We start from the raw sequence: 9,269 nt of genomic DNA on the forward strand, positions 1-9,269 counted from the left end.
GGTAACTTATTTTGGAAGTTAATAGGCCTAAGCCGTTTTGAAAAGCAAAGCCGAATGACAACTCACCAATGCTCGGTTACTAGTCTCAGGGATTTATTTCCTGTGTAATTCGAATTATTAATCACAGAATCGTGATATCTGTAGGGGAAACATGTGCATTCGAAATTGCACATGGTGGTAGTCATAATGGACCCCTATACATGCAACTGTTTCCCGACCGTTGCATTGATTTTTTTTTCCATAGTTGGTACCATGTGTATGGAAATACGTGGTACAGAAAAAATAACGCAACGTCGGCATTCGAAACTGCGCTACTCGCGCTATTTTTAAGGAATATTCATGACTTTGAGTGTTGGTTTTTGGATTATGTTTAAATGGTAAGCGGAGCTCGATTATATTGAGTTGTTATTCACTCAGCAATAAGCATGATTTTGTGTGATTTCGAGGGCGACTTTAGGCATTTCCGCGCAGGACAACGATCGCGAGGCGCGCTATTAATCGCGCTACCAAAAATGGATTAAGGCGCGCATGTAGCGCGCGATCGCTCTCGCGCGCCTTAAAATCGAATCCCTGTCAAATCAAGTTTTTGTTGGGGTGGACTTGTCCTTTAAAGGGCGAGTCCACCTCACGGAAACGATTATTTGAATAGAGAGAAAAACCACACAATAATGCTCAAAATTTAATCAAAATCAGAAGTAAAATATGAAAGTTATATTTTTAAAGTTTTATTTAAGCGATGAGATTTTCGGTGTTACACTTGTTTGATTTTTTTTGGGGGGTGGACTTAAATTAAAGGGGGTTTCAAGCCCAGTGTTATAAGCCTGCATAACCTAGAAAATCGCCAAAATCGTCGCCCTATCGATCCTAAGAGGTTATTTGGCAAACCTCCAAAATACCCCTGGACAAGTCGAAGATTTCATCCATTCTTCCTTAGGTGAGAAAAACACCAACCCCTTCAAAATTATGTTTCCGAAATGTACTGGGAAAGTACCATGGTTTCAAGAAAATTGCGAATTCTGGCACCTTAAATATATATGAAGTTTTGTTTAAAAAGCAAGAGCTTCAGTGTGCAGACAGCTAGCGTATCGCTCACAATGCATATATGCTAATGGAGCGATCGCGTTCTTTTTGGGGGAACTGGTATGGCGGACAATAGAACTCGCTGGCTTCAAACAAAGGACCCTCCCCGCATATCCAGTTAGGGGAGAGATCAGTGATCCTATCAGAGTTTCATGTCACATGACCAAGGTCAAAGGTCATTTAGGGTCAATGAACTTAGACCATGTTGGAGGAATCAGCATCGAAATCTTAACCTGAGGTTAAGTTTTTGAAATGTTATAACTTAAAAAATATATGGACCTAGTTCATTAAACTTGGATATAAGGTCAATCATGTATCACCAAACATCCTGCGTGAGTTTCATGTCACATGACCAAGGTCAAAGGTCATTTAGGGTCAATGAACTTAGGCCGAATTGGGGGTATTTGTTGAATTACCATCATAACTTTGAAAGTATGTTGGTCTAGTTCATAAATCTTGGACATAAGAGTAATCAAGTATCACTGAACATACTGTGTGCATTATATTGCACATTACCAAGGTGAAAGGTCAATGAACTTTGGCCATAATGGGGGTATCTGTTGAATTACCATCATAACTTTGCAAGTTTATTGATCTGACTTTTGAAACTTATTTAAGAGTAATCAAGTATCTGTTGAATTACAATCAAAACTTTATAAGTTTTTGGATCTGATTCATGAAACTTGAACATAATAGTAATCAAGTATCACTGAACATCCTGTGCAAGTTTCAGGTCACATGATCAAGGTCAAAGGCCATTTAGGGTCAATGAACTTAGGCCGAATAGGGGGTATTTGTTGAATTACCATCATAACTTTGAAAGTATGTTGGTCTAGTTCATAAATCTTGGACATAAGAGTAATCAAGTATCACTGAACATCCTGTGCACATTTTAAGTCACATGACCAAGGTCAAAGGTCAATGAACTTTGGCCATAATGGGGGTATCTGTTGAATTACCATCATAACTTTGCAAGTTTATTGATCTGACTTTTGAAACTTATAAGAGTATCAAGTATCTGTTGAATTACAATCAAAACTTTATAAGTTTTTGGATCTGATTCATGAAACTTGAACATAATAGTAATCAAGTATCACTGAACATCCTGTGCAAGTTTCAGGTCACATGATCAAGGTCAAAGGCCATTTAGGGTCAATGAACTTAGGCCGAATAGGGGGTATTTGTTGAATTACCATCATAACTTTGAAAGTATGTTGGTCTAGTTCATAAATCTTGGACATAAGAGTAATCAAGTATCATTGAATATCCTGTGCAAGTTTCAGGTCACATGATCAAGGTCAAAGGTCATGTGAGGTCAATGAATTTTGGCCACATTGGGGTATTTGTTGAATTACCATCCTATCTCCGTAAGCGTATTGGTCTAGTTCATAAAACATGGAAATAAGAGTAACCAAGTGTCACTGAACATTTTGTGGGAGTTATAGCAGTTTTCAAAGTCAGCAATGCTGCTATGTTGAATCGCGTGATGCAGGTGAGACAGCCAGAGACATTCCACTTGTTTACAACTACATGTAAATATAGAGTGTTGGTAGCATCTCGTATTTGCCCTTACATGTATATATAGTAAACAATCTTCTTTGATTTATTGTTGGCTTACTCTGAGCCGTGTATAAATATAAGGATTATATTGATATTAAGGAAAAGTCAGTGGTTTGCATATGATGGTTTTCAAATCGCATCCAATGAAAAATAGGACACATCTAGCAACTCCCCCCCCCCTTGGTCCGTAACATTTTGATTATCCTAGTGGGCAAAGGTCTGGTAGGATGGGATAAGGACCAATCACATGGGAGCACCATGGTCTAGTGGTGAAGAGTCTTGTCTTCCAACCAGAGGGATGTGGGTTCGAATCCCAGCCATGGTGTGTTTTCCTTAAGCAAGAAAATTACCCACATTGTGCTGCACTTGACCCAAGTGAGGTGAATGTCTGAGTGGGTAACCTAGAGGAATGGCGGCTCAGCTAGGGCCGGGGGTAATAATATACCAAGTTATCATGCGCAGTTGAGTGCATACTGTAGTAACTGCGTTATAAATGGACATCTACATTACTATTATAAGATTCTACATGTATAGGGTAATAATAATAATTCATGATAAAAGAAGTTAAACATCTCCCCCCAGTGTTAATCTATGAAATGAAGTATGTACCTTTCTGTGTACAGTGAATGTGGCCTTCAGTAGAAATGAGTTACATGTATTATGGAAATTCCATTGCACTGCTTTTCGTAAATTTATGTGCATTATACAGTCTTCACATGTACAATCTCTTTGAAGTACACTTGGTTTTGCCCATATTAATAAAATTAATAAAATTCACAACTACATGTACAATGTCTACAGCAGAGCTATCTTGAACTAATAATCAAAATTGTTACATTTTTAAAGGAGGGTAAATGTGATAAAAGCTGTACGTGTCATTGATACTTTAGAGTTTAGACCTAGATATTCGAAAAACAATGACATTGATTCCTCATAACAATAATTAAATGTTAATCAGAGATCAGTTCTTGTTTTTTATAAAATGTCAAAATAATTTTCAAGACCTCCCTGATAACCTGTACAAATATTGTCATGTATTGAATCAACAATTGCTTTGATATACTCTCAAAGTGACTTTCAAGTGTTTGTCACAGCCAAGGGGAGGGTGTGATAGATTGTTGGTCTATTGGCAGCTTCCTAAACACAGAACTTAAACATAGAACAATCGACACAAAAAGGATTGAAATTTAGTTTGATGTGAAAATTCAAGTATTCATCCGAGCATGCTGTAAGTTACAGTAATAGAGTTGAGATTCAAAACATGAACTATTGATAAACATTCAATACATAACATATTTCAAATAAAAAATTGAATTAAGAAAAGGATCAAATATTCAATATATATTAAACTTGTATAACTTGTAGAGTTATTGTAGCTTGTTCAGGGGTTTGAATCCCAATGCTGCATTCACATCCTTGGGCAAGGCATTTACATTTGCCTCTCTCCACCCAGGTGTAGTACATAAGTAGGCCTACATGTAAATGGGTACCAGGTAGAAAGAAATTCCTTGAATAACAGTACTTGAGCGCCCGATAAGAGTACATGTAGCTGTGCTAAAGCCCAGGTACATGTAATAGTATGCAGCACTTTAATAGAAACATTGTATTAAAGGAGAATGAAACCTTTGGAACAAGTAGGCTTGTGTCGAAACAGAAAAATCAAAGAATAAGAACAAAGAAAGTTTGAGAAAAATCGGACAAATAATGAGAAAGTTATGAGCATTTGAATATTGCAATCTCTGATGCTATGGAGATCCTCCCATTGGCAACGCGACAAGGATGTGTGATGTCACACATGAACAACTTTCCCTTTGATGGACTATGAAATACCCTCAAAATGTCTCTTTTTGCTTTTTCTTGTGATAATACAAACTCTTTATCCATGATGTACGGTATTCTTTAAAAATCTGTATTACATGCCCTCCAATAGAAAGAATACATGTTCTACTGATACATGTAGATGTAATAAAAGAGGCAATTTAAGTGAAATATATACTAAAGTAATGGGGAGAGTTGTTCAAGAGTGACATCACACATCTTTGTCGCATTGCCAATGTGAGGATCTCCATAGCATTAGTGATTGCAATATTCAATGCTCATAACTTTCTCATTACTTGTCCGATTTTTCTCAAACTTTTGTTGATCTGTTTCTTTGATTTTTCTGTTTTCACACAAGCTATCCTGGTCCAAAGGTTTCATTCTCCTTTAAGTGCGGTATAGATGTTGCACATCAAATTATCAATAATGCAACCATTATTGCAATTCCCCAAGAATTCTTGATGTGGGATTATTGGCACATCCAAATGTAAGAAAACAGTCATAGTTAATAAGTGCCTTAAATTTCAGTCCAAAAGTTCTTTTTGTAGAATCTCTGGATACAATAGAACCTGTTCAGGAGATCTTGTTGCTGTTGGAAACTTTGAAGTTTAACTCGTTGATGACTGTCTATTCTAGCATAGTTGAGTCCTTTGATGTTTTCCCTGACTCAATTTGACTAGCTTAGACTATATAGGTGGTTTCAAACCGCCTCGATCACAAAAATCCCCTTTAAATTACGAGAAATTTTTTCAGGCCAATAAAGACCTGTTAATTATTCCCACATTTACACCGCCCGAAAACATACCGTATTGCTCGGAATAAAGTTGACACCCTCCCGAGGGGTCACGCACCTACCGCGAGACAGGCGTGAACCAAAAAATTACCGCCAGCCAATTTCACGTGTGAAATTCCCGCGGTAATTCCCGCAGGCCGCCGGCTGAAGAGAGGCCCAATTATCACGTCAAACACGAGATTTTAGTCAGATCTGATCACCATTTGTCCATGTACTTTTCGCCTCAACACTAGACACTTTTTGGTAAAAACAAGACGCAATCTCAAGCGATCCCGATGCGATCCCGTCAGTTTACTGACGGATGTTCTATTGTCACTTGGTCTATTTATCAGATGGGCTAACAACATTATGGTTAAACCCACTTTGTTCAATTCTCTTTTAATCTACCATCCAGTCATTTGCACTTCAAAATATCAACCCGATAGACAGTAGGTTGAAAAACTGCCTCGAGCGCGCGCATCAGAAAAATTCCCGCTAAAAATCCATGTGCCCAGTTCCTGACCGAGTGACCCAGTTATTGTGACATCTTTGGCTTAAAGGACGAGTAGATTCCCTTTCCACTGTTTATTTATGAAGCTAGCTAAAGGTTTATTTTTCAGTGTATATGTTATCAATGACGTCTTCCGTTTAAAAGGAGTAGATAATAATTTATGTCTTTTATTTTTATCTCCTGTTCTTCAATTCTGTAATTTTAATCAGGTACGTATTTCATTCAAAGAACGAATATTTTCATCATTTTTCTATTCATCATTCAAAGAAGAAGATTCGCTTCCCATCATAGGCGGCGGAAGCCAACAAAAATAGGAGGGGTCCACCTGAAATCTTGTGATGGACACAGTTAAAAAATTTGACAAGAAAAAAAAAGGTTATCAACTAAAATTTTAGAGGGGAACCATCCTCCCACCTCAAATTTAGGGGGATCTGTCCCCCCCCCCGCCGCCTATGCTCATCGTTTTCTGTTCATTGTTTTTTTTTATTTTTAATCAGTAATACGTCGTTTATTTAAAGGACGAGTAGATTTGCTAACCATCATATTCTGTTTATCAATTCTGTGTTTTTTGTTTTTAATTTCATCACGTTTTTATTCAAAGTAGATTCGCTTTCCATCATTTTTCTGTTCATGAATTCTGTATTTGTATTTTTCTGTTACGTCGTTCATTTAAAGGACGATTAGATTACCATTATTTTTCTGTTCATTGATTGACTTTTTTTTCATGTAATCGTTACAAAGTCAATTCAAAGGACGAGTTTAATTCAGATTTGAGTTTTATTATGAAGTTATGAAATAGAGATTTAGAATTAAGTCAAAATAATCATACATTTAAATAAACAAAACAACCTATGAGATACGAGATCTACTCAGAATGGAACAGAGATTACTAGATTTGCTAACTATCATTTTCTGTTCATCAATATTTTTGTGTTTTTCCATTACTGACGACTTTTATTCAAAGAACATTCGCTTTCAATCATTTTTCTGTTCAATTCTGTATAGTTTAATTGCATCGTTCACTGCAAGAACGAGTTGATTACCTTCATATCATTTTTTAGTTCCATCAATTCTTTTCATTGTTTCATCAGTTACGTCTTTTATTTAAAGAAAAAAAAAACGCTTTCCCTCATTTTTCTATTCAACGATTCTGTATTTTTATTTTATCTGTTACATCGTTCATTCCAAGAACAAGTAGATTCACTTTCCATCATTCCGACGTTCAGAGGACGAGTATATTTGCTTTCCATTTTCCTGTTCATCAGTTCTGTGTTTTAATTAGTTGTTTATTCGAAGAACTAGTAAATTTGATTTCCATCATTTTCTGTAAAATTCTGTACGTTTATCGGTTACGTCTTTTATTCAAAGATTATTCACTTCCCATCATATTTCATTTTATCGCTATCGATAACACATGATTTTATACCCCAAAAAGATTACTTTTCAATATCATCATTCGTATATTATTTATTCTCATTCAATTCTTATGTCTTTCACTTTGTTTTCTTCCTGTTCTTCTTTCTTTACCTTTATCACCTTCATTCGTTCATTCAACATATCATCCGTTGCTTCTCTTGTATCCTTATCTTCTTTATCCTTCATTCCTTCTCCTCGCCGTCGTCTTCTTCCTCCTACTTCTCCCTCTTTTCTCTTCGATCGGCCATCTTGAACCCCCCTTCCCGGAAAAAGAAAACCCGCAAGTGGCCCTGCTTTAAATGCCTAGCATCAGCAGTTTCTGAAAAATCTTATTCAGTCCCCCCCCCCTTGCATCTTCCTTAAATATTTTATATGCCTGTTAGTGTTACTCTGTTCCCTTTCTCCCCGTTCATCATTCCAGCAACAGCCTGCCCCTGTAGGCTATATCGTCTTTTTACGCCCGCCCGTATGAAGGACACACTCGGTGTCCGTCTGTCCGTCCATTCGTTAACTTTTCCTTCTCAACATGATAACTCCAGTTCAACTTACCCGAGGCTTATATTATTGGTGTGTATATGATCCGGGAATTCTATTCCTTTTGAGGTCAATTAAGTCACTACCTTCCAGTTTTCTTGCTTTACCAATATACTCCATTTTCCGTGGCACAAAACATTGACAAAATATCATAAAAATGTTTATGGGAAATGTTAAAATCATATAAAAATGGTTTTCTCATTACTATAAAACATTTCACTTACGTTATAGCTGTAACGTAAAAAAAACATTTAAAACATAATTCCCTATAAATGTATTTCAGTAATATTAATAAAATGTTGCAATGGTATCTTTTTATGAATTGACTCGTTTTAATCCATGTGCATATCAATTATCTCTTGCTAATATGTTTATGTATATTCATTTTAATGTTGCCCTGTGTATTGTTCGTCTATATAGAACAGACAACCAGGAATTATTGCAATTGTTTCTCTTTTTATCGACAACAGGTGATTTTTATCCAAAATATATGATAGATTTTCAATATCATCCTCATGACCATCATCGTCACCCTCATCAACACTCCGGGCCCCAAAATGCCAACTATATTGGACAATTTGGGGGTGGGTATTCATGGACTGTCTTAATACATGTTCTTTTCAAACAGTTACACAAAAGATCAGATGTGTAACTTACAGCCTTCTCATTGTTTGCTGTTCTATAATCTTCACACCTCTATTCATTGTCCACAAAAAGCGCGAGACGGTGTAATTAATTGACCCCAGTTAAGTTCACATACAGCTAGGGTTGTTCAATTCAACCACGTTTCAAGAGTAATTAATATACATGTACGAGGACATCATTCCTGATCTTATCTATCTGTCTATATAAATAATGTACACGTTCGATAGGGAAGATTGATACTGAAGAAATAAAACAATGTAAGAGTCTTGTACCGTCATATTATAAACCCCTCAAAAAAGTTCCGCAGCTCAAGTTTGAGTGCTAATAAATTTCTTAGTGTGCCATCATCATATGTAAAAGTGGTATCATTGGAAAGTATGATTATTCCTCTTTACGATCATGTGTCATTTGTAATGCCAGAGTTATCAGGAAATACACAGACATGATATTAATATGCAGCAATGTAAAAAATGAAATGTTGCAAAATTCGTTGCCATGTCATGTTTGAGTTCTGCAACTCATACTGCAAATTTTAGTGCTAATAAATTTCTTAATGTGCCATCATCATGTGTAAAAGTGATATCTTTAGAAAGCATGATTATTCTTCTTTACAATCATGTGTCATTTGTCATGCTAGTGTTATCATGAAATACACAGACATGATAATACGCAGCAATGTTAGACATGAAATGTTGCAAAATGCGTCGTTTGCAATAGCGAATTTCCAATTGTTTCGAGGATGGACCGAGTGCATTCACTGTCACCTGCATGGTGGAAATTCTATAGAAATGGAGACTCTTGTTGGAAATCAATGCATTTTGCAACATTTCACTTCTGACTTTTCTCGATGTTCAGGGTGACTGCATATTCCATGATTACATAATCACAGCAAATGGCATGTCATTGTAAAGAAGAATAATTCAGCTTTCCAAA

The sequence above is a fragment of the Lytechinus variegatus genome, chromosome 9 (assembly GCF_018143015.1).
Source record: "Lytechinus variegatus isolate NC3 chromosome 9, Lvar_3.0, whole genome shotgun sequence".
In the NCBI taxonomy this organism is placed as follows: Eukaryota; Metazoa; Echinodermata; class Echinoidea; order Temnopleuroida; family Toxopneustidae; genus Lytechinus; species Lytechinus variegatus.